General features: G+C 35.2%; 1 long non-coding RNA gene across 1 annotated transcript in view; it reads right to left on the bottom strand.

The window, feature by feature from the left end:
- Positions 1-1,870: 1,870 nt before the first annotated feature.
- The window catches only part of LOC129049539 (uncharacterized), a 30,389-nt gene continuing 4,834 nt past the window's right edge, over positions 1,871-27,425 (bottom strand). Inside the window, exons 2-6 of the long non-coding RNA XR_008512701.2 lie at positions 19,213-19,323; positions 18,327-18,436; positions 3,900-3,957; positions 2,500-2,618; positions 1,871-2,115 (exon numbers count right to left, since the gene is read on the bottom strand). This is a non-coding gene — a long non-coding RNA (uncharacterized LOC129049539). The remainder of the gene's footprint in view (positions 2,116-2,499; positions 2,619-3,899; positions 3,958-18,326; positions 18,437-19,212; positions 19,324-27,425) is intronic.

Consider the following 27,425-nt stretch of genomic DNA (forward strand, 5'->3'; position numbering starts at 1 on the left):
CTTTTATTCTCTTATCTGGCCCCTCCCACATCCTGCTGATTGGTCCATTTTACAGAGAGCTGATTGGTCCATTTCACAGAGAGCTGCTTGATCCATTTTGACAGAGTGCTGATTGGTGCATTTACAATCCTTTAGCTAGACACAGAGTGCTGATTGGTGTGTTTACAATCTTTTAGCCAGACAGAAAAGTTCTCCAAGTCCCTACCAGATTAGCTAGACACAGAATGCTGATTGGTGTGTTTACAATCCTGTAGCTAGACACAGAGTGCTGATTGGTGCATTTACAATGCTTTAGCTAGACAGAAAAGTTATCCAAGTCTCCACCTGACCCAGAAGCCCAGCCGGCTTCACCTCTTGATGGCACTTGGCATGGGACTTTGTGGCACCTAGCCCAGGCACTCCAGCAGTCCAGAGGGAGCTCATCCCCCAATCAAGCCCAGCAGGCACTGGCTGGCTGTGCTGAGTGCGGGGCCCGCCAAGCCCACGCCCACCTGGCACCCACACCGGCCTGCGAGCGCCATGCACAGCCCTGACTCCTGCCTGCACCTCTCCCTCCACATCTCCCCGTGAGCAGAGGGAACTGGCTCTGGCCTCGGCCAACCCCAGAAAAGGACCCCCACAGTGCAGCTGAGGCTGAGGAGGCACCAAGAGTGAGTGAGGGCTGCTAGCACATTGTCACCTCTCAAAATTAACAACTTTTAGTAGATATGTTTTTGGATTTTTCTTTTGGAAATACATGTTAGTACTCATTTTTATTCTTCACTTAAAAATCAGATAGAACATTGTAGAAATAGCACAACTCTGAAAATTTTTTATTTTTCTATTAAGCTTATATTTTTAATTGTTCTATATTTCAAGGAGATGTTTTTAAGGAAACATATATTTTGCTGATTACAGGCCTCTTGTATTAATGGCAAAATAAATTACATTGGTTCATAGTTCTATATTGGGTGAACTCATAAGCCCTTTCTTACTTGACCCTAAATTAGTCAATTTCTATAATTAAAATTTTATTGTTAATTATTTATTTTCATTCTCACTTTGCTTTTGCTGAAGAGATGTTGGCACTTTGGCATAAGCTTAGCTACCTCAGGCATGAATATTATTTGTTTCCCTTAATTTGAATTTATGCCAGAGACTTGGTTGAAATTGTTATTACTATGCTAAACATCTCCAGTTCCTGGTTTACTCACAACCTCTTCAGTCAGCATAAGGATTAATTATAACTCAAAATAGATTGCCAATTATCCTCATTTACTATAACCTGCTATCTCATTAACTTATGATTGGAAAACCCCATTGATATCAGGAGGTTTACTGGATTGCAAAACATTCACCCACTAGAATTTAGAAATTACTGAGATTACTGAGCAACTGCTGACAACTATTCCCCAAACTAACATACTAATCAAAGCTACTTTTTTGTAATGTATTAAAAACTAGCATCTTTATTTGTCCATGTTCTATACTTTATGTAAATAGCTAGAGCTTTTTTTTACTCTCTTCTATTTCAGTAGAGTATCTTTTAAATTCTGTACTAATTTGTCGTTTCCATTGTTTTTCACTTGGCATCCTTCTTTACCTTCTGTTGTATTTTTACCCTTTAATTTGCTTACCTTTCTTTTACAAAATCTCTTTTCCGACATTTCCTGTGACAAATCCATGTATCCATGAATAACTTATTATGAAATCTTTAAGCTCAAAGTAATACAATTTTTCTTCTTTTTTTAGACATTTTTCATGGATATATTAATCATTTATAAGTGTAAGCTGTACCTGCTCTTGGCCTTATTTTTCTGGCAAGAACATGTTAACAAAACACCAGGGGTTTGGTGTAGGTCCTGCTGCTCACCACACAGAAAGCCAATCACTGAGACGACACGTATTGCCAAGGAAGAAGGCTTTCTTTAATCAGGTGCTGCAGCTGAGGAGACGGCCACTCAGTCTCAAATCCGTCTTCATAACTGACTAAAACTAGGAGTTTATACAGCAGGGAAGTAATGTAACCATATTTAAGAAAACAACAATTAGGGAGGGGCAAAGAGGCATCTGGTGCTGCAACCTGGTGAGTTTCAGTTCTTTAACACTTTTTTTGAGAGGCCTGAAGGTCCTTTCCTGAGGAAAGAACACAGATAAAACAAATGCAAGTTTAAAGCTTTAACAGCAGAAGGGTCATTTTCTATGTTTATCAAAAAGAACAGCCTATGGGATTATTGGGCCAATTTCAGTCCCTCCTTTCTATTTATCAGTTCCTCAATCATTAGGAATCCTGTTGTGGCTCTTTCTGGCTGCTTCACACTGAGGAGGGGTGTTGTTGGCAGCTCCATACCATGAGTGGCCATGTGGCCACCAAGGAATCAAAGGTTAATCTAATAAAAAGTTTTCTTCTGAAACACATTTCTCCCTATGGTCTCCCACTTGCACCAAAGACAAATCACACCATCACCAAATTACCTGCAAAATAAGCTTCAGTCCCATATACTTGGCCTGATTACTCACATAAAGTGCAGTAAGAATCATTGTCCACAAAAGCTCTCCTAAATTGGACTTGATGAACCTCTCACAAGGCTATTCCAGTCAAAGCCCTGGGAAAATAACCAGTTCTTCCAACTGTGCCCCTATTACAAAAGAAAACAGGTTCTTATTAAATGTATGTAAGAGAAAATAACTATCAAAATTTTACTCTGTACATTCAATAATTTTCAATGTACGTTGCACATATGTATATACTCTACATATTGTAGTTTATAGTCTGTTTTATAGGATAAAAATAAAATCTATTGGCTTTTTTTCTTGTTAGTATCTCTACAAATAATTTATAAGCTTTTCTTTCAATAGCTCTCTTATATATTATTTAACTGCTCCCATGTTTAACCAATCCCATATTGGTTTAGTTTTATTTTTAACCTTTCTAGTTTTTTGAACAGTGTATTACTTAGTATCATGTAACACAAGCTTTGACCACAACCTTATTTTCTTGTAATAAATAGCCCTAAATATATTGTTGGATAATTTAAAATATTTAATTGTTAAATATATAAATATGCTATCAAATTTTTAAATTTCCAGCAGTAGTTATGAGTATGTCTCTTGCTTCATGACTTTTCCTACCATAATACCCTCAATCCACAGAACCAATGTATGGAGTCTGCCGTATGGAGTATACTCATTTCTGAGTATACATATTCCAATTATACATTCTAGAACTAGAAAAATAACCATATAATGGGTTTAGGGATCCACTAAACCACTATGGGATGGATCTGGGCTAAAACTCCATTAATCATCTGACCTGCATACGCCTCTTTTCAGAATAATGGACCACAGTGTCATTTGGATCTCCCAAAATTAATGTCAATGACCAAAGTCTTAGTCCATTTATTTTGCTATAAAGGAATACAGGAGGCTGGGTAATTTATAACAAAAATAGGATTATATGGCTCATGTTTCTGCAGGCTGTACAAGAAGCATGACACCAACATCTATTTCTGGTGAGGGCTTCAAATTGCTTCCACTTATAGCAGAAGGTGAAGGGGAGCAACTTGTAGAGTTCACATGGTGAGAAGAAGAAATAGAGGGAAGGGAGGTGCCTGATTCTTTTTAACAATCAGGCCTTGCAGAAACTAATATAATGAGAACTCACTCATTACCACAAGGATGGTATCAAGCCATTCATGAGGAATCTGCTCCCATGCACAAACACCTCCCTCTAGGTCCCTCCTCCAGCATTAGGGATCAAATTTCAACATGAGGTTTAGAGGGGTCAAACAAACCAAACTACAACATTCTGCCCCTAGCCACTGCCACCACCCAAATCTCATGTCCTTCTCACATACAAAATACAATAATTCTATCTCAATAGTTCCTAAGAGTCTTAACTTGTTCAGGCATCAACTTACTACTTTGAAATCCAATGTTTCATCTGAGGCTCAAGGCAAGTTCCCTCCAGCTATAAGCCTATAAAATCAAAAACAAGTTATTTATTTCCAAGATACAATGGTGGTACAGGCATTGGGTAAACATTCCCATTCCAAAAGAAAGAAATCTGCCAAACGAAAGGGGTAGCAGGCCCCACACAAATCTGAAACCCAGCAGGGCAGACATTAAATCTTAAAGCTCCCCACTGACTCCATGTCCTGCATCCTGGGGACACTGCTGCAAGGGGTGGACTCTCAGGGCCTCAGACAGTCCCATTCCCATGTCTTTACTTCTCTCATGGGTTGAAGTCCAATGCCTGCAGCTTGTCCAGGTTTCAAGCTGCTGGTGGCTCTATAATTCTAGGGTCGGGAGGGCTTTGGCCCTGTTTCCACAGTTTCACTGGGCAGTCCCCTAGTAGGGACCCTATGCAGGGTCTCCAACTCCACATTTCTGTTTGGCATTGCCTTAGTAGACTCTGCAAGAGCTCTGCCCCTGAGGCAGGCTTCTGCATGGGTACCCAGGCTTTCCCATCCATCCTCTGAAATCTAGGTAAAAGCCCCTAAGCCTTCATCCCTCTTGTATTTTGGGTGCCTGCAGACTTAACACCATGTGTTCCATGTTTCAGCCAACCAATCAAACTGTTAGAGCTTTTTTAACCCTTCAATCTACAAAATAGAATGCTCTTGCTCAGTTGACCCATAACAATAAATTCATCTTGATCCAACTTTATGTTCCACCATTATCTTTCACTCTTAATATGTATTCTCACACGTATTCCCCAGATTTCTGTCTCTATACACTGGAAAAAAATCATGCAGTTCTTTTAGTGTACAGTATGCTCATGTTTTGCTTCACCCAAAAAGAGGTCTCGCTTTTTGCTTCACCCAAAGAGAGATGCTGAGAATAATCAGCAGTGCCTTGAAAGGCAACAACCTCAAAGGAGGTTATTACAATTTCTCCAGGCAAAGCAGGGTTAATCTTTTCAGGCAGGAGTGATGGAAAGGCTTCTACTACCGAAAAGGAAAATTCAGCAGAATCTAGGGAGTTGATGTCTCCAGCTTTACCAGAATCTGACTATATTTCCTCAGTGCAATTTTCAGGATCTCATTCCTTTCCTATCAGTGGCCTCAGTTTAACAGAAGACATCCTGTTGAGATGGTTGAGAATTCAATTTGTTTTGTGATCCATCCACTCTCAGGATGAGACTCTGTGTTTATATTTCAGAATCTCCATCCTGCAGCTACAGGAAACAGGGTTTCTTTCAGGGAAGATACAGAAGATTTTAGGTCATTTATTCAGAGCTTGTGCTGAGATTCTAATGTGCTGTCTTTTTTACCCCCAATTTCTCCCCTAGAGCAACCAGCTAATCTCATAGTGCTCATTACTTTAAATAAAAATATTCTAAGGTAGGAAAAAAAATGGTAATCCAAAATTTTATATATACATACACACACACACACTATATATATATATTTATTTGTATATATAGATATATTTTATAAATATAATTTGATATATTTTTATATTTATAAACTATATTTATATATAAATTTATTTTTATTTATATTTATAAAATATAAATTTTATATTTATAAATATAAAGTATTTTTTATTTTTTATGTATAAATAAATATAAAATTTATTTATAAAATATAAATAAATATAAATAAAATTTATTTATAAAATATAAATAAATATAAATAAAATTTATTTATAAAATATAAATAAATATAAATAAAATTTATAAAATATAAATAAAATTTATATTTATAAAATATATATAAATATATTTATATAATATATAATTATATTTATATATTATATATAATATTATAATATAATATATTATGACATATATCATATATAAATATATAATATATGTATTATATATTATATGTAATATATAAATATATAATATATAATATATAATATATAAATATATAATATATAATATATAAATAAAATATATATATTAAACATATATAAAAATATATATTAATATATTATATATTTATATATTATATATAATATATATTATTAATATATAATATATAAATATATATTATATATTAATATATATTTATATATTAATATATTATATAAATATATATTATATATATTTATATATTATATATAAATATATGTTATATATAATATATATTTACATATAAATATATGTTTATATATCAATATATAAATATATATTTATATGTAAATATATATTTGTTAGAATAATTTAATGGTGATATTCTGTATATTTCTATTGTAATATCTCACCTTGGGCTACTAGTTTCCTCTTTATCACTGGAAATAGGGACATTTAATCAGTTTTAAGACCAAATTCCAGAAAACCAAGTACAAAATAAGAAAATTTATCTTTAATATTGTATTCCTCTAGAACAATGTTTGGTATTGAAATATTTACTCTTTTCCTGTAGCAGCTGCAACAAATTAGCATAAAAGGTCACTTAAGAGACATTTATTATCTCACAGTTCTGGAGGGCCAGAGATCTGAAACCAAGGTGCTGGCAGAGGCACTCTCCCTCTGGAACCTCTAGGGGATTCTATATTTCTCGCCTTTTACAGCTTCTTGTTGCTGTTGATTTCCTTCACTCTTGGCCACATGGCTTGCTCCTCCATCTTCATATTGTTTTCTCCTCAGTGAGTCTGTGCATAAAATTTCACTTTGCCTTGTTCTCACTTGTGATGGCATGGAGAGCCTACCTTGATAATCTAGCATCTAAAACACGTCTTTTGCCATGTAAGATAATATTAACTATTTTACCCTATGAGGTAATATTTACAGGTCCAGGGATTTGGACATGACATGTATTTGAGGGCGGGTCACCATTCAGTCCACTAAAATCCTAAGATTCTGCACTACTCAACATCACTTTGTTGTGTTTGAAGCATGGCATTGCCGTTTTCTTTAGTATTTGGTAAGAAAAACCACTCATCTTTACTATCTATTTTTGTGATGTTATAAATAATAATATTTTATTTTCTATTATACTTTTTAGTGACCATTGATAGTATGGAAAACACAGATGGCTTTGTAGGTTAATCTTGCATACAATAAATCTACTAATTTTTTCCATAATTCTATAAATGTCTCTTGATTTATTGTTTCTTTATGCAGATAATCATATCTTCAAATAACAGCACTTTGCTTTTTCCCTACCAATCCTTATAACTAATATATCTTGTCTTTTAATAATCTTGTTGGCTATGAATTTCTATCCTGTGCTTATCAGTAATTACAATAGTGAAGATGCTTATCATGTTTCATATTCTAAAGAAAGTATTTCTAACAGTTTTCCACTGAGAATTAGGTATTAATTTTTAATGTACAGATACACAGGTCAAAATAAGAAAATGTCTTTCTTTTACTTATTTTCTGGTTTTAAGCATATTAATCACATTATTCTAATTATATATATATACACACACACACATATATATATTTCTTTTATATTATGTGTTTGGCATATCTTTGGGAGAGGTACATTTAAAATGTCCAGCTACAATAGTTTATTTGGTCTCTTTCCCTCTCTAATTTTTTAGTTCTTCTTTACAAAATTAAGCGCTATATAAAATTGGGGGTTTTAAATTTTTATAACTTTTTTATCTATTTTCTATTTATAAGTATTTAAATTATTACCACTCATGATAATTTCGGCTTATATATTATTTTACATTAAAATTTTTATATTGAATATTTTCAGGTTCACATTGCCTGTAATATCTGGCTTTAACAATTTAGTTTCAGAGTTTTATATGCTTTTTAGTTCATTGAATTTCTCACAGACAAGATATTCTTTGATTATTAAGATATGCTTGAATTATTCTTGGATTCTTGTCTTTTCTGATTGATGTGATTATTCCATATTGTAAAGGGTGGCCCCCAAAAAGACATGCTGCTTTCCTGATCCCCAGAATCTGTGTACCTTATACGGCAAAAGATTGAATATTACTTTGTGTGGCCAAAGATGTGATTAAACTAAAGCTCTTGAAAGGAGGAGCTTATACTGAATTATCCGGGTGCGCCCCAAATGCAACTATATGTACCCTAATAAGAGAGAGCCTCAGGAACTCCAGGGACAGACACATAGATGAGAAGACATATATAAAAAAGGCAATGTGATCCTGGAGGTAGAGGTTGGAGTGATATGGCCATGAGTCAAGGAATGCCTGAATCCACGGGAACCTAGGAGAGGAAAGAAAGGAATTCTCTCCTACACCCTTTGGAGGGAGCACCACCCTGTTGACACCTTGATTTCAGACTTTGAGCTTCCAGAATTGTGAGGGAATAAATTTCTGTTTTGCTAAGGTTGTGGCACTTTGTCATGGCAGTCCTAAGAAACTAATACACCTCATGGACTTATATTGTAATTACTCTTGTACTAGTATTAAGTTTTGCTTTCTTGTTGGATATTTTCTGCTTAAAACTTTTTAAAAAAACTATCTCTTATTGTTCAATTGAATAAATACACTTTATCTACTGGGTTGAAATTTAAAATTCACTAAACTTCTCTGTGCCTCAGTTTTCCCAAATCCTAAATAGTAAAATGAATGCATGGCTTGTTTTCTGTGTAGCTTACTTGTGAGGATTAAATGGGTTGCTGGGCCCCAAGTCATTCGGTTTTCACTCCTACATGGCTGTGCTCTCTAACTAAATTTTAAAACTTAGGCTAAGACCGTGGATAACATAGGCTTGCAATAATAATAATAATAATAAATATAAATAAATAAATATAATAATAAATAATAATAATAACTACTTTTTATTCCTGAGATTAAACTTTATACACATTCTATTCAGTAACATAAGCAACCAGGGTAAATATGGAATGCACATATGAGTACAAAACTTAAAAATTGGTATGAAATCATAAAATACAGCACAAACATAGTAGTTTTAGTAAACTAATATTAAATGAATGTTAAACAGTATCCATTAGAATTATTTATCATATCATATTTTATTGAATAAAACATTTATCATAAACACAAAAAGTGTCCATAAACCTCAGAAACCAACACTGAGTGAAAACATTAATAATTAGTAACATTGTATTCTAAATACTGCCACCAATTTTACAAATGCCTTAAAATTATTGTCACTCTTTTAGAATTTTTTCAAAATAAACAAAATTATTATATGACATTTAAATGAAAAATGAGGAAAAATTAAAGAGTATATGATTTAATCATTGGGAAGTGATAAAAAATTAGTTTATTCTTACTATTTTTTCAAGTTATATAGAACAATATAATTAAGCAACCAAAAATGAAAAGTATATTTTATGGTGTTTTAAAATGTGGTTTTTGGAATTTGAAAATAAGTAAACATATGTAGAGTACATGTTTTAACTCTAAATAGATAAAAGCTTCATGAAAATATAAGAGCTAAATTAATTGCAAACTCCTAGATTTAAATTAAAAGTGCTTAATATGTTGTAAGAAGACAGGAACAGATGCCCACATTTATACTAGTCAGTGTAATTCATATACTTAGACCTTAAAATGGCACACACTTAAACAACTTGGTAAAGTATTCATTGATTTTTCAAAAATGTACATAGGAGTTTCTAATTCATCTATAAACACAGGTAAAACTAACTAGAGAGAATATTACTAGGATGTGTTTACAATAAATAAAACTATGAATATTAAGAGAATGCTTTATGCTGTTGGCAATTTCAATCTAAGGAATATGTAGTTTCACAGCTATCTGTGTATACTAAGCATTCACATTTTTGACATTTGCTAACATTTATTTGTCACTTAAAATAGGCCATGACTGTCCTAACTGATTTTTTCTTATTAATGTAATACCTATAAGTTATGTATTATCATCATCCTTATTTACAACAGAATAAACCATGGCAGAAAGCAGTTAAACAGCACAACCAAATTCACATGACTAGTAATGGCTGTAGCCCAGATTCAAACGCTGGTATCTAGATTTGAGTTTGGTTCTAGAACTCACAAGCTTCACCATTTTGTGAGCCTGCTCCTGAAGGGTTATAACAATTACAATCAGTTCACCAGTAAAATTGATATAGAAACAGTGTTTGTCCTCTAAACACTCAGCATTTTTTATCATATCTCTCTCTTCCCAAAACTCTAAGTAGCTCTGAGGTTGATGCTTTTTCTAATAACTCCCTGGATGATAAATAATAAGAGAATACATCACCTATCTGCTACATTTATATTTTAACAGTTATACTGGAGATGTACCCATAGAACCAAAGAGACAGCTCTCAAATTGTTAAATTTGATAGTGTGCAAGGCAATAGTAGTGATGGAGGCAGGGGGTTGGCAGGGGCAAAATTGTAAGCAGGAGACCCTATTTAGTTCACCTTATGCTGCACAGTAGTGATATTTAATGTTTCCATCTATTTGTGCTATTTGGCTATTCTTAAAAATATAATATTCTTGCCTAGTTTAATGGCCATTTAAATGTATAATTTAATTAATCATCTGGTATTTTTGGAAAAAAGAAATTGTATTCAACCGATGTTTAAAATCACAATGCCCCCGAAGTGGAACCCTACTGAGATGTTACTTGAAATGACCAAATGCCATTTTGTAATTGTCCATAAAATAATGTTTCTTAAGATTCTTGTCCAAATTCAGCATTTGAATGTGCCATCCTTACCTTTGAAATATGCTGTGCTCTAACAGATGGAGACACAGCAGCAATCACAGAAAGGCTTTTCAAATGAGGCGCATGTACCCTGAAAGCCAAAACAGCTTCAGTGTGGACAACCAGAGGCTTGTGACCTTTGCTATAGGAGAAAAGTGTCTATTGACTCTTGGACTCATGATTTCACATACTGAGCTATTAATAGTTGGATTAAACTTTCTTAGAATGGAAATTCCAGTTTCCAACACAAAGCGACTTTATTTTAAATAGCAAAAGTGCTATTTCTTCTTTTTCTTTGATAGCCATTATACTTCTGTGTAATAAGCTTCAAAGACACGGTATACATTGAGGAAAAGGAATGGAAGACACAAGTAATCAAATCATATTTTTCTGTAACTTCCAGATCAGGCAGAAATGAGGGAAATAAACACCTCTGTAAAAATAATTTCACTTCACTCATTCTAAAATCTAAGGTAGCTATAAAAATACTATGACTTTATTTTCAATTATATGTGTTTATATGTATGTTAATCTTGAATCTTTTTGAATATATATTTTACTCTTTCTGTTTTCAAATTGCGTACTTATATTTAGCTTCCCACATAAATATTATAAATTTGTTTATTTGTGAGACCTAAGATTTCCTTCTCCTGTGGATTCCATTTTATGAAACATTTGAGTGGAAATGTTTAATCATGACTTACACCAGGGTATAAGAGAACATGTAAGTCAAAAACTGAAGATAAAGAGACATATTTTCTGATTGTAGAGACTCCGCTCATTTCCTTCTGCATGCAGATTTTGCTTAAGTGGCAAAAGTCATATATAAAAAAAATCCTAATGTGTGGGGGATGTTATTTCTAAAATAGTAGCAGCTTAAACAGAGATATCCAGTTCTCTGTTTCTAGGTCGGCACTGAAATATCAAAAGCAATTTCCGCAGCGAGCAAGAACATTCCCATTTGCCATAGAAATAGAAGAAAAGTGTCACCTCATATCCCTAAATTTGTAGAGTAGAAATGGAAATGATAGCAGGTTAAAAGAAAGCACTGAGACAGGGCTCACATCTTCCCTCCCAAGTGTCACTGAGGAATCATGGGAAATGAACAAAGAAAAGAGTAAATTTTTGTACAACTCTACTATTACCACTTATCTTATTAGAATTCTACACATTCCTGATTTGGAAGGTAAAGCCCAGGGAAATGATGGGATGGAAACAGATCTCTCAGAATCCTAGTATGCAAGAAAAGCTATTCTGGAGACTAGGCTGTGCGTGGTGACTATATTGTATGCAAAGCTGGCAGAGGTTGTGCACATGTAATGGAACCTTGCTGTCTTAGAGAATAAAATCAGGAAGAAGCCTGGGCATAATCGTAATTGAAGAGGTGAGCACAAAAGATGGTAGAATATCTGTCTCTTGGCTCTTTCACTTCATCTAGCAGAAAAAAATATGTATTTTTCCCCCAGTTTGGAGAGCTCATAGTCCTAAGTCATTCTACTCGATGTTTAATTTACAACAAATAAATCATGTAGCTTAAAGTCTGTGTCTGTATTTCTGAGAGTAAACAGGTAGAAAAAGCGAGGAACAGCAGAAAATGCACTCACCATATTTAGGAGTTATAATCATGTATGTAAAGTGTGTTCTTTGTTTAAATATGAGTAAGTACAAATAAGCGAAGGGAAGTGGGACCAGTAAACTAGAGACTATATTGTCAAGAAAACTTAAGAAGTGTTTCAAGAGTAAAACTCTTTGCAAAAGAAGCTGTCAATCCATTGAAATGTGTCCCAAATTGGTGGGTTCTTGGTCTCACTGACTTCAAGAATGAAGCTGCGGACCCTCGAGGTGAGTGTTACAGTTCTTAAAGACCGCATGTCTGGAGTTTGTTCCTTCTGATGTTCAGCCGTGTTCAGAGTTTATTCCTTCTGGTGGAGTTCGTGGTCTCCCTGGCTCACGAGTGAAGTTGCGAACCTTCACGGTGAGTGTTACAGCTCATAAAGGCAGTGTAGACCCAAAGACGGAGCAACAGCAGGATTTATTGCAAAGAGCGAGAGAACAAACCTTCCACGGTCAGAAGGGGAACCCAGCAGGTTGCCACTGCTGGCTCCATCAGCCTGCTTTTATTCTTATCTGGCCCCACCCACATCCTGCTGATTGGTAGAGCCGAGTGGTCTGTTTTGATAGGGCGCTGACTGGTGCCTTTACAAACCTTGAGCTAGATACAGAGTGCCAATTGGTGTATTTACAATCCCTTAGCTAGACATAAAGGTTCGCCAAGTCCCCAGCAGACTCAGGAGCCCAGCTGGTTTCTCGCAGTGGATTCCCCACAGGGCTGCAGGTGGAGCTGACTGCCAGTCCCCCGCCGTGTGCCCGCACTCCTCAGCCCTTGGGTGTGGATAGGACTGGGCCCGTGGAGCAGGGGGCGGCGCTCGTCGGGGAGGCTCCGGCCACACAGGAGCCCACGGAGGTTGGGGGGCGCTCAGGCATGGCGGGCTGCAGGTCTGGAGCCCTGCCCTGCAGGAGGGCAGCTAAGGCCGGCCGAGAAATTGAGCACAGCAGCTGCTGGCCCAGGTGCTAAGCCCCTCACTGCCCGGGGCCAGTGGGGCCGGCCAGCTGCTTCGAGTGCGGGGTCCGCCGAGCCCACGCCCACCCGGAACTCGCGCTGGCCCGCAAGCACCGCGCGCAGCCCGGGTTCCCGCCCGCGCCTCTCCCTCCACACCTCCCTGCAAGCTGAGGGAGCCGGCTCCGGCCTTGGCCGGCACAGAAAGGGGCTCCCACAGTGCAGCGTCGGGCTGAAGGGCTCCTCAAGTGCCGCCAAAGTGGGAGCCCAGGCAGGGGAGGCGCCGAGAGCGAGTGAGGGCTGTGAGGCCTGCCAGCACGCTGTCACGTCTCAGAAATGCTGGGAAGAATATGAGAGCTAAAAACTTTATCTTTTGGACTTAAGAGATTTAGATCCACAGTGAATTTATTCAGGGTGATTTTAGTGGAATGATGGTGACAGAAACTAAGAAGGCTGAAGAGCTAATGGGAGGTATGTAGTGGCCTGAATAATGTCTCTCACCAAAGACGTCAAAGCCCTAATCTCAGGAATCGGTGAATGTGTTATGTTACACAATGTAAATACTTAGAAGATGTGATTAAGTCGGGGATCATGAGACAGTAGGATTATCCTGGATAATCCTGGTGTGTGGGCCCAATGTAATCATATGGTTTTTTATAAAAGTAAGGTTTATAGGGGTCAGAGTCAGAGAAGGAGATGTAATGAAGCAAGCAAGGAGATGTAATAAAGATACTTTGTTCCTGATTTTGAAGATCCTGAAGGGAACAGAAGACAAGGAATGTGGGCACCCTCTAGAAGTTGCAGAAGCCAGAGAAACAGACTCTCCCCTGGAATGTTCAGAAAGTGTACAATCCTGCCAAGACCTCGGTCATAGCTCAGTGAAACCCATTTTGAAATTCGGACCACCAGAACTGTAAGTAATAAACTTGTGTAGTTTTAAACTATTAACTATATTGTGGTAACTTGTTACAACCGCAATAGAAAACTAATGCAAGGTAGAAAAAGAAAGAGTATAAATTATTGCACTGAAAAATATGGCATTGATGCAAGAAGGTGATATTTGTTTAATTAATAGGTTTTATATTTTAATAGGTTAGGCTTGATTGTAAGTAATCATGTATTGGTTTGAGAGGGTCTTGTTGATAATATAGGACACAAAACATGTAAGCAATAGTATACAATTAGTGAGAAGGCATAAAGGGGTACTATTTATAGGGAGGATTGGCTTTTAATAAGAGAGATGCCTTCTTTCCTCTTGCACTGTGGAAGTAGAGCTGCTTCCAATGCTTAAACCCTCTTCAGGTGCACACATAACCAGGTGAAGTGAAGAATGCAACATCTAAAAGAGTCAATTAAACCCTCCTTTATTTTCTAATAAACATTGAACATTCATTCATCTACATATGATGAATGTAAGCAACCAAGCATCATGTTCATGTTTAAGGAAAGAAGGAGAAAAAAATAATGCTTTCTGCTCGCAGGTATTTGTGTTTCTAATTGAATTTTTTTTAAAGCCCCATCATTCTTCTTTGACATTTCATTGGTTTGAGTGATGTCATGGAACTTAGTGTAGAGAAGTCACTGGCAGAAAAGAATGAGTTATGGACAACTGCCCAAGAAAAACAGAAGACGTATAGCTTCCCTGAGAGTAGACATTCCTACCAGACAGAATTGTGATGTTAAATTATCAGGGAAAAAATGACATATCTGTTGGCCGTACTATGTATGTGAATAAATACATTTATACATATAATTATATATGAAAAAATATATGTATTACAAATCAATTTAAAATATTAAGATGGAAGTTACTTTTGTGAATGCACTGTAGTAAAAAAAAATTTTCCCCTATGTTTTAGAATAAAAACCAACAATAAATATAAGCAATATGCCCAGATAGATATATAGTCATGAATATAAAACTAAAACTACCAAACCCTTCTTATCTTTCATAGCGTTAGGCTTTCAATTAGTGATAAATCCGCCATATGCTTATTTCCTTTGTTTGAGCTTAACTCCTATTGTGTCAGATTTATACAAATAAATTTAATTTTAAATTTACAGACCATATGTTGAGTTAAACTTGGAATCTCCCAGGAGTCCTACAATAAGATAAATATTCAAATTGGTAAAGTAAATTTTCACAACATAACCCCTACTTCTCCTTATTGCATATCCAACCATTTTTGTACAAGCTGCAGTACATAAAATACACATTGTATTATCCTAGCCTTGCCAATCACATTACTCCAATTAATATAGGAAAATCTAATGTGAATTGAACCTCTGCTAAAACTGTCACTCTACAAAGAGTTTCTCAAAGTATTTTATGAAGATTCTGCGTTATAGAACTTCACAATATAAAATAAAATACTAAAATAAAGTCACTTCCTGGAGAAGTAGTGCTTTCAGCCTCATTTGATGTATCATCCCTCTTTGAAAAAGGAGAGCAAAAGAAGTAATTATCTTGAATGAGTGAGCAGACTTCTATTTCAGGAGTGATATTGGTGACCTCAGCTTGCCTACGTTTTGTGCAAAAATGAGCTAAGTGCTTCTTTGTGGGAAGGAGCTGGGAAAGTAATAAGAAAAGGGCAAGTGAGGGTTGGGGTAGAGAGGAATAGGGGTGGAAGTGAAGAAAAAAGCCATCTTTGGGGCTTGCTCAAGAAAATCTCCTTTAAAAAATCGGAACACTCTTTCTGATGAAAATAATATAGTTCCTTGAATATGGAAGCTGTTGCAGTTGCCAAGAGAATACACTTTTTATATTGTTGTTGAGAGAGAGCATAGAAAGTATCTGTATAGGATCTTTTTATAGCAAGTCCAAGCTGCAGGCAAACTGGCTTGCTATTGAGTTCTATGGTACTGGAAGTTTCTGGGAGATATGGATATTCTGGGAACCTCTGACAAATCTCAATATGGTAATCATAGTGTGGACCCCTAGGGCTTTGGAATAAGGCATGTCTTTTTCAGGAGATAACTATTCTATGTTTGAAAAACATCTCCATGCTTCCTATTGGGCCCTAACAAAAACCGAATGCTTGACCATGAGCATTAAGGGACTATGAGATCCAAACTGCCCATCATGAGCCTGGCATTATCTGATACTGCAAATCTAACAACAAACAAATAAGCAAACAAAAACAAGACTAAGAGAGCACCAACATGTTCCTGCTAAAGGATAATCTACGTTTTCTATTAAGTATTTCTATTTCCCTTTATCCTGCCTGTCTGTGTGTGTTTTTCCCTTTTTATCATATAAGAATAATGATGTTGGCTAGTGCTTCGGTGTAGGCTTTGGGTAGGACTGTAATTACATTGACATCAGCTAATTATAATTTGATAACTGATGGACAGGAAGAACAGTGAGAAACAAGAGGGATGAGCTGTGCTAGATATTTTTATTTTCTATCTCAGATCCAGTCCCCAGTGTTTCCCACTACTTCTTTCTTCCTAAAAGTCATCCTCTATTTAAAGCTTCAAATCAGTTTCCTTGGCTTTTAATTACTGAGTGAGTTCAGAGCTCAGCAATAGCTGCATTCTCTGGGTTTAGAGCTGGAGTGGTAACAGATTTGCATGGCTGCTACATCCTGAATGTTTCAGCATCCCATGTCACTTCTCTTAACCCTGCCTACATATGTGGAAAAGCCTCTTCCTTTAACTTTTTTAATAACCTTTTGAGAGTACCATCTGTTTTCTGATCATCTCTAACAGATACAGCTGTTCTGATGCAGCTGTAACAAAATTGTTTGCTAAATAATTTTAAAAATTTCAAAAAGCTGTTCTTATGAATTACATCGCATGTGCACTACACATCTCTGAACTTCATAATGTCTCCAAATCATGTCCTATTTCTTTGCCCTTGCTTCCCTCTCTAACCCTTGGCCAGCATTTCTCCACACTATACTCAAAAGATTCTCTCCACACCTTTGATCCCAGTGCTGCTGGAGTCAAGGATGTGGTGAATTTGTAGCTCAGGAGTGGAGTGAGGATGTTTCTTAGGTATATGACATGACAATTTTGAAAAAGTAAAAACTTAATTTTTCAAGGTCTGAACAAAAGGATCCCAACATCAATTGTGTCTGTGTCAAAGTGGCCACATCCAAATGTCATGTACCATACTTACAGGTATTTCAGTATATTAATATCCAGGACCATGAATAGCTAGGCTAACTTCTATTATACATGCTATAAAATCAACAAAAGGAAGGTTGCAGCCTTCAATTTTAGAATGTAAGTTTCTCACGGAGAGTGGAATGGCGAGAGGGTTTTTTCTGATGAGAATACATTTTCTTCATGGATTCTCTGCTGGTGTGCAAATCCATCATATCACCTTTTTAGTCCTAGAAATGCCTTTATTTACTTTTCAATGTTTATTTGATCTGAACAGCTTGAAATTCGCAAGAATTTGGTCAAGTATACACAAGGAAAAACAAATTTAGAATCAGTGAATAAAAACAGTGAATATAAACTTATAAAGCTGCAGATACAGGTTGAATCTGGATCAATTCTGTTTTGTAAAAGTTTATAACTATTTGTTGCTGTCTTTAAAACAAATATAAGTAAACATTTATTTTCCATATTATCAAATTCTACATCTGTATCTTTCAGGTGAACTTAGAAGTTGTGTGTCTAAAATGTGTGATCTATAGAAACATGACACAAATGTATGCTTTATAAGCTGACAGCTGACTGGCTGAAACTCAGGGCTTGATGATATGGAATTTTTGCACCAGAGTTCTAAGTCCTAGCCTGACTTTTCTTTCTTCAAATATTTTCCATCTTTTAATATACAAGTCCAGCTTTGAGGCACAGAGTGATGATAACAACATTATAGGCATACGACTTCATTGGAATCTTTTCGTTAGAGTGTTTGAGGCAAAGTTTTTTTTCATAGATGCCGTTAAAATCAATTCATGTTTCTGTGTAAGGTTGAAAGTGGCCTTTGAACTGACTCCAAATAACACTGAAATGGAAAGTTGATCTCAATCCATCTTTTTAAACATAACGTTTTTTATGCTGTCTTTGATCTCTTTTTTATCTTTTTTTTGTTTTTAGAGTTCTGCATTTGTAAACCATTTTCCTTGGTGCTTGATTTGACACTTTCATAAAACCTAAAAAAAACCGCTACAATAGAGAACTGCCAGAAACTTTTTTTCTTCAATGTTGCCATGTTTTCCCCCCTCAATAATCCAAACTCACCGTTGTTTATAACATCTCTCTCTCTCTCTCTCCCCGTCTCTCTCTCTCTGTTTCTTTCTCTATCTTAGTCACTCTTATTCTCACTTCGTCACTTCAGTAGAATTTGACTTCTATGGGGAACAGAGTAAAAATGTCATCATGATTGAGTCTTATGGAAAAATGAGAAACATATTTATTACCTAGATTAATCCCCTCTTGGTAGTGTTCCAGTTAAATTTAGAGCAAATGAGTAAACAATATTCATTAAAATTCAATACACGCATGAGATAGGTTGACTAAGAACTATTAATAAACATTTCTTTCTATCACAATGGTTTGAGTTTGAGGGCTAGTACTGTAGCATTAATTGTTAATTTTTCTTAGGATTCATGCTGACATTTGGAGGAATTTTCACCTGATTGATACTTTTGCAAATGTTGACACATCATATAGGAATCCTTCAATAAAATTATATATTGATGTATGCAATTATATTGTAGCTATATTAATCATAACGTCATGTATGCATAATAATGTATTCATTTTATATAAGTGAGTTGTCAATCACACACGATTTTATCTCTTATGATTTCACAAAATTTTGTTTATTTTTTAATAATATTAATCACATGAAATATGGTAATCATAGTGTGGTGGTTATCAGGAGTGTGAGTTTTAACAACTGGTAATTTTCTTAACTCAATAGGGCCTTATTTCTCTTATTTATCAAAAGGGAATAATGATTCTGGCTGTATGGGTTTATGATTACATTTAAATATTAGGTTGGTGCAAAATAAATTGCAGTTTTTGTCCTTAAAAGTAATGTCAAAAACCGCAATTACTTTTGCACCAAGCTAATACATGATTTATGTAGTCAATTTATGCAAAATTCCTTACATATACTAACCGCAAACCAAATGGTAGTAGTCATGATGGTGGTGGCAGGAGCAGCGTTTGTTTAATTTGTTCTTTTTGTCTTTTCATCTGTTCCCAAGTGTCATTTAGACATGAAGGAGGCCTACAATAAAATAAGTATGCTCAGTGTTCTGAAATATGTTTCTTATTGCTGCTCTAACAAATCACCACAAACTTAGTGGCTTAAAACTACAACACTTTAGCATCTTAGATCTCTGGGTGTTAGCAGTTCAAAATGAATCTGACTGGACTCAAATCAAGGTGTTGCCTGGATTGTGTTCTTTTTTAGGATGCCTAAGTGGGAATCTGCTTCCTTGCCTTTTCCAGCTTCTAAAGGCTGCCTACACGCCCTGGCACCTGTCGCCTTCCTCCATTTTCAAAGCCAACATACTTGTAACTCTCTGTGCTTTTTTTTATAGTCATATCTTCCTCTGACGCTCCCTTCTACTAACCTCTACCACTTTTAAGGGCTCTTGTGATTTTATTGAGGCCACCCTCCATGATCCAGGAGAATCTCCTGATCTCAGGATCTGTAACTTATTCACATCTGAAAATTTACTTTGCTTTGTGACATATTCATGGGTTTTGGGAATTAAGACATGGGCATTGTTGAGGGATAATTATGCCTAGCCCAAGAGACATCCATCTTTCAAAATAGACCTTATACTGTCTTCTGGTTAATAAGATAGCTCTCTTCACTAATGAACTTTGTAAATTAAAAATATGTAAATAACAGGCATATGTAATTTAAAGAATTATAACAAAAGGAAAACACCTACCACTCAAGTTAAGAAACACAACATTGTAAGTATATTTAAAGCCTACTGTGTAGTCCTAACTAATCCAATTTTGCTTTGTTACTCAGACCTAGAAGCAATTAGTATGCTAAATTTAGCAATATAAACATTATTTTTATTTTTTCTAGTATACACACACACAAATACATAAAAGATACATTTTATTCATTTTTTCCTATCTTTGAGCTTATATAAATTTGTTTTTGAGTAATATGATTTTCAACATTCATCTATATTGATACACATAGCTGTATTTTATTTAATGGTAGCATAATATTTTTGTAGAATACATTGTAATTTATTTATCTTTTCTAATATTGATGAGCATTTGGGTTTTTTTTATTCCCTTGTTATGATCTACAATATCACTTCAAACTTACTTAGGAACAGCTCCTGGTATTCAAGAGTGAATGTTCCTCAGAGAAGATGTCTAGTATTAGAATTGGATATTTCTATGTCCAATTCTAAATAAATGTCATATTTAATGGAAATATGACATTGCTTAGCATCCTTTCCAACATTTGGTTTTGTCAGACATCTTAACTTTTGAAATGTACTGGATATTAATCTGCACTGAGATTTTAATTGTACTTATTTTTATATAATGATATGGGACACTGCATGCTTTTTGCTTCTGCAGTTTTTCTTTCCTTTGAAATATCTGTTTATGGATTTTGCCTGTTGTACATACTTTGCTTATTTATTCAAAAAATTATTTATAAATTCTGGATACTAATATTTTATCAGTTACCAGCCTTTTAAATGCATATTCTTAGTCTGAAACTCATCTTTTTATTCTCTTCCCTAATAAAAGATCATAAAGTCATTTCCTTGTACTTTAAGCTTCTGCTTTTAAAATTTAATCTTTGCTTATTGCTGGAAGCTCACAAAGGCAGAATAGACACTACAAAATATATTATTCTTACCCACCAGAGAAACCTTAGGATTTCAAGGCTTGCCTATTAATTTGATTTGTGGGAGATAAAAAAATGAAGATTTCTGATTGGAAGTGCATATAGATATTTTGCAGTCATCTTTTCAAAGCTTAATATACAGAATGCCATGCTACAATGTGTTGAGTCAAGTGACGTGAGTTAGTGACAAGCTCTGCAAAATCAGTCAATGGAGTCATCAGCACAAAGATTATAATGTCCTATGAATGGATCAGTTCACCAATGTAAATGTGTAAGGAGGCTGAGAAGAAACATCCAAAGAGAAACAAAAGAGAAGAGTCAAAAAAGCCTAACACTGAGGAAGTTAAGGGAATTTTTATTTCAAGAAGGAGGTTATAGCTTACAACATCAAATACTCCATGAAGAATAGAAATATTCTTTTGACATAGCAAAAATAAAAAAATAATCAGTAAAAGTTTTGCTAAGAGCTCACTCAGTGGATGAATAAGGAATAGAATATGTAATGCAATGATCTAAACAGTAAATGGAAAAAGAAGCAGATGCAGGGATTTTGGATGTATGTTTTTTTTTTCTTTCCAAGAAGCTCAGCAATATTAGGGAATAGAGATAGAGATAAAACTGGAGAGGCTTGAAGTTTAAGAATAGATGGGAGAGGCATGAGGAATTTTCAAAAATGCAAGTAGAAAAAGAGAGAAAGACTAGAAAAAATAAAATAAAGTCTAAGAATTGAAATGAAATTCCTGAAGTAGCATTTATAGGACTCGGAGAACAGGTAGAGGAGTTAGCTTCAATCAGGATGATATATTTGTTATCATAATGAGAGAAAGAAGTTAGTTATAATACACCGTCACTTTTGGAGATGGGATGTCAGGAATTTAAAGGAGTTCTTATCTGAGTACTTTGTTATTTCTGTGAGGTAGGAGACAAGATTTTCCGCTAAAAATGAGTGGGAAGGTAATAAAGTAGGATGGTAGAGATAAGAAATGGTTTGATTAGGTATTATGGAAAATGGAGAAAAATATTATCAGAACTGAGAAGAATTGATGAGCAGTGTAAATGGCCCCATTGTGGTCAGAGGACATTACTTTGTGGAGGCAATTTTCTGAGGGTTTTGTGATTTTTCTCCAGTCAGGTTCAACTGCCTAGGTATAAGCACAAAGACCTCAGTCAGTTGAATTGCTCTAGCTTAGGGTTTGCTAGCTGGGTTCAAATAAGTAGACAATTGAATTGAAAATTTTCGTAAAGCCTTAGTTGAAGAAACCGAGAAGCTTTGTAGGCTCAAAAAGAAGAGAGAGAAGCTTAGGTAGAAAGAAGACCTTACATATAGTTGATTGTATATCACAGGAGTGAATCCAAGTTAGCCTGATGAAATAACATGCAAATTTTTTGCATGCACTTACCCATCTTTGTCTACTTCAAGGAAGCACTGGAAGATTAGGAAGTACTAAAGACACGGATATAACTTTCCTGTCAATTTGTGTGATTTTCTTATCACGCTCTTTCTAAAGTCATTCTGGTGGAAGAGTATTTTGTCCACATTTAGAAAAAGCATCAAGAGACAGTTTCTAAACTCTTAGCTTCTTTTCCCTTGGATCACTAATTAATGCGATATTGTTTCCTGAGGTCTTTCTTTTGCAGGTTTCTTATGCAACATTTTTAATCTGGTATTTTCAAGCTCATATAACCAAGGATAAACATTAAGGGATAATACAATTTTTTAGAAAATCATTTACCCCTTTGATCCACAAACTCTTATAAGTTTAAATCAGATGAATGTCACTTTTGACATTTCTTAGTGAGATCAAATGTATCCATCACATTTTGGTCATTTATTCTGATCCAGTACATTTTCTGCTTTTCTCTAAAGCCCTTCCCTTGTTGAATTTTAGTTTATTAATATAGTGATTCAGAACTCACTAGAAGACACAGGTAAGTGTTGGAGACTTTACAAAAAATTGTTAAGTTGGCTTGCATAGCACTGCAAAGTTTGTTAAGAGAGAATGCAGGTCATTGCACTGCTGGGAAACTTGGGAAGCAAGAGCAAAGGATTTCACCAATATTGCCCTTCAAAGTCCTTATCTAGGTGATCATAAGTATTCTGCAGGACCATGCTCCTGCTGTTATACATCAAACACCTTCAGATTATGGTCCATCGTTCTGATTATTGCAATTTTTATTGTATAAGAATGGAAGAAATTCTGGTCTTATTTTCATATTCTTGCCCAGATTCCACTCCATCCATGTAAACACAGACACGTAATGACACTGTATAATCACACTGGGGTTAAAAATACTCTCTTGTTCAATTTTATATCTTCATCTTTGCTATTGATTATAAAATATTGAGTACTTTTATCTGGAGACATTCTGTTCTTAGCATACTGGTCAGAGAAGGTTATCTTTAAAATCCCCTCTAAATCTCCCAAATTAATGTTCTGTTAAGTGAGCACCTGCCAGCTTTGATGCAGTTATGGGATTAGGCATTTTTGAATTATTTTTTGACTCTGAAGGTTGTTCGCATGCTGTTACCAAATCTGGCTGTATTTCAGCTCCAGCATCTTCAATTTCATAAAGGATTTGCTGTGAACCCAATAAATGTTTTCATGTAATTTTATAATTATCATACTTAGAAACTGCCTTTATTAGAGCTTGGCACTTTCTTGCATATAACACTGCTGCTCCTGTAATTGACTTTAACCAAGGCAGTAATAATCCATGATATTTCCTTGAAGGTGAGCTTGGCAGCAGGGAGGCTCTTTATTACAGTTTTTTGTCTTTGATAAACCTGATAAGATAAATAAAAGCGTATTTAACTTATAGATATCAAATTAAATGCCATAATGAGACAAAGTTAATTCAACATCCATATGTTGTAACATGTTATGACAATTCCATTGAAGAGGGAACTAAAGCTGATCAGAGAGAAAACATTAAGAAACAGACACTAAGTTAATGACAACAATGCCTTGTACATATCTCAAATAATCTGAATATCTTATTTTCATAGAGTTTTTGACAAAGAATGTAATATAGAAGAATCATTCACCTGAAGGCAAATGCTCTCAGAATCAATCCATATAATATTTCCCAATAAACATTAAATAAGTTAAAACAAATATATACTTTATGTTATAAGCAAAGAAGCATATGTACCTACTTGAAAACTGTTAAATAAACTTAGGTATAAATCAAGAATTCAAATTACAACATTATTGTTGTTTGAGCATTTTATTTCTTATATAACTAAAAAAAGACTCTTTTTTTTTTTTTTTTTTTTTTTTTTTTTTTTTTACTTTAAGTTCTGGGATACATGTACTGAATGTGCAGGTTTGTTACATAGGTATACATGTGCCATGATGGTTTGCTGCACCCATTAACTCGTCATCTAGGTTTTAAGCCCTGAGTGCATTATTTGTCTTAATACTCTCCCTCCCCTTTCCCCCAACCCCACGACGGGCCCCAGTGTGTGATTTCCCCTCCCTGTGTCCATGTGTTCTCATTGTTTAACTCCCACTTATGAGTGAGAACATGCAGTGCTTGGTTTTCTGTTCCTGTGTTAGTTGGCTGAAGATGATGGTTTCCAGCTTCATCCATGTCCCTGCAAAGGACATGAACTCATTCTTTTTTATGGCTGCGTAGTATTCCATGGTGTATACATGCCACCTTTTCTTTATCCAGTCTATCATTGATGGGCATTTGGGTTGGTTCCAAGTCTTTACTATTGTAAATAGTGCTGCAGTAAACATACATGTGCATGTGTCTTTATAGCAGAATGATTTATAATCCTTTGGGTATATACCCAGTAATTGGATTGCTGGGTCAAATGGTATTTCTCATTCTAGATCCTGGAGGAATTGCCACACTGTCTTCCACAATGGTTGAATGAATTTACCTTCCCACCAACAGTGTAAAAGTGTTTCTATTTCTTCACATCCTCACCAGCATCTGTTGTTTCCAGACTTTTTAATGATCGCCATTCTAACTGGCATGAGATGATTTCAAATTGTGGTTTTGATTTGCATTTCTCTAATGACCAGTGATGATGAGCTTTTTTTCATGTTTGTTGGCCACATAAATGTCTTCTTTTGAGAAGTGTCTGTTCATATCCTTTGCCCACTTTTTGATGGCGTTGTTTTTTTTTTCTTGTAAATTTGTTTAAGTTCCTTATAGATTCTGGATATTAGACCTTTGTCAGATGGATAAATTGCAGAACTTTTCTCCCATTCTCTAGATTGCCTGTTCATTCTGATGATAGTTTCTTTTGCTGAGCAGAAGCTCTTTAGTTTAGTTAGATCCCATTTGTCGATTTTCGTCTTTGTTGCAATTGCTTTTGGTGTTTTTGTCATGAATCTTTGCCCATGCCTATGTCCTGAATGCTGTTGCCGAGGTTTTCTTCTATGGTTTTTATGGTTTTAAGTTTTATGTTTAAGTCTTTAATCCATCTTGAGTTAATTTTGTATAAGGTATGAGGAAGGGGTCCAGTTTCTGTTTTCTGCACATGGCTAGCCTGTTTTTCCAGCACCATTGATTAAATATGGAATCCTTTCCCCGTTGCTTGTTTTTGTCAGGTTTGTCGAAGACCAGATGGTTGTAGATGTGTGGTGTTATTTCTGAGGCCTCTGTTCTGTTCCATTGGTCTACATATCTGTTTTTGTACCAGTACCATGCCAGGGACCTCCCTCCCCCCAGCCAAGAGAAATCGTGAGGGACTGTGCTATCCAGCCCAGATACTATGCTTCTCCCATGGTTTTTGCAGTTCACAGACCAGGAGATTCCCTTGTGTGCCGACACCATTTATATATAGATCATACTTCTTTTTCAGAGCAGATGGCAACATCAGAGAGAAGGTGTTAATTGACTATCTCACATTTCTATTGAACTTAGTGGGACTAATTTCCTCCTATTTGCCTTTTGCAAGGTTCTTGTTGCCTTTAACTTATAGCAAAAAGTTTGCTTTTTCAACTATGGATACTGAATTCTCCTCAAAACTGTCATCTGCAATTGAAATTAATATTTATCCAGCAGTACAATGAGTGATTAGGACTTAATAATAAATAATGTCTTTGCCTTAAGTAGGTTATCTTGAAGAAAAATGACCAAGACAAGTAAGTAAACTGGCTATTGTGATGTGATTGTGATTGAGAAGTATGATTGGGGTGGTGGGAATAAATAATATGATGCTATGAGTGCATAAGGGATATATTTTTAACACAAGGTTAGTAAAGGTCAGGGGAAGTTTACTAAAGATGTGAGGCCTTTACTACATTTTGTAGTAAGAGTCCAGGCAAGTGAGGGCCATCCAGACTAACAAAACATGTAAAAAGATGTAAAGGCCAGTAAGATCAGAGCACATTTGTGCAACAGGGTAGTTAGTAGATGGCTGTACCTTTCATTGTGATAGGAATTAATACATTGTATAGTAAATTTATTTAAAATCCATAAGCTTGAAAATACTTAAAAATGGAGACTCATTGAGCCTCAAATCCCATAATGCTATGTTCAAACTAGGAAAAAGAATAGCAGAAAAGTTGTACCTATTACCAACATAAGTATTTAAATTAATCACATCTATATGTGTTATTACTTTCCAGTCACATTAATTTATTTTCTGTCCTCTATGAAATAGCCATCTCAATCTTATACTCATTTCACTCATGCTGTTTCTTTCCAACATCTGTCTAGTAAACAATTGCCACTTCTTTTTGAAGATACATATACAATGTATTTTCTAGACTCTATCTCATTTTTTAGCTTTTAACTCTCAGAGATGAGTGCTTTGTTGATTCTCTTTCTCCATGTCTTTTTTTCTAAGTATAAAAGGACAGGATTTGTAATCATGCTGCTGCCCCATAGGCATTAGGCTAGGCACTGAGGATACAGAGTAGAATATTTTGAAAAACTTTACTTTTTTACACCTCCAAACATGAGGTGTAAAGTGAGGAATATATTCAAATCACTGAAGGGGCCTTAAGAAAATCTATTTAAAAAATTTCATTCTTATTTTGAGCTTTTAAAAATTCTTATGCTTGGAGTTCCTTGCTTATAAAAGTCTGTTAAGCTAATGAGGTGGGAATTTGAAAAAATAATCCAAATTATGTTCATCTACACTCATTTATTTAAGACTGTGCCACACTTTTGGAGCCACAATTTCTGCATTGCACATGTATTTGTGGAGCTATGCTCAAAGGGTCATAAACTTAGATGGTAAATAATAGGTAGAAATGACAATTTGGAGTAAACATTTAAAGGTCGCAATCTAACATTTATTTTTGGATTAGCATGTAGTAAGAAGTCACTGGAAGTCTGTGAAGAAAGAGGTAACTTGAATCGCCAATTTAAGTATGTTTGTAAAGTATGATAAGCAAAGGGAAGCTGAACCTTTGAAAACTTAAAAGATAGAGACAATGATAACCCTTAACTAGCAAAAAAAAAACTATCAATTAAAGAGCTATAGTAGGTGTATGAAAAGAGCATGAGATAACATCTGAATTCCA

This window comes from Pongo abelii, chromosome 14, assembly GCF_028885655.2.
Source record: "Pongo abelii isolate AG06213 chromosome 14, NHGRI_mPonAbe1-v2.0_pri, whole genome shotgun sequence".
Taxonomy (NCBI): Eukaryota; Metazoa; Chordata; class Mammalia; order Primates; family Hominidae; genus Pongo; species Pongo abelii.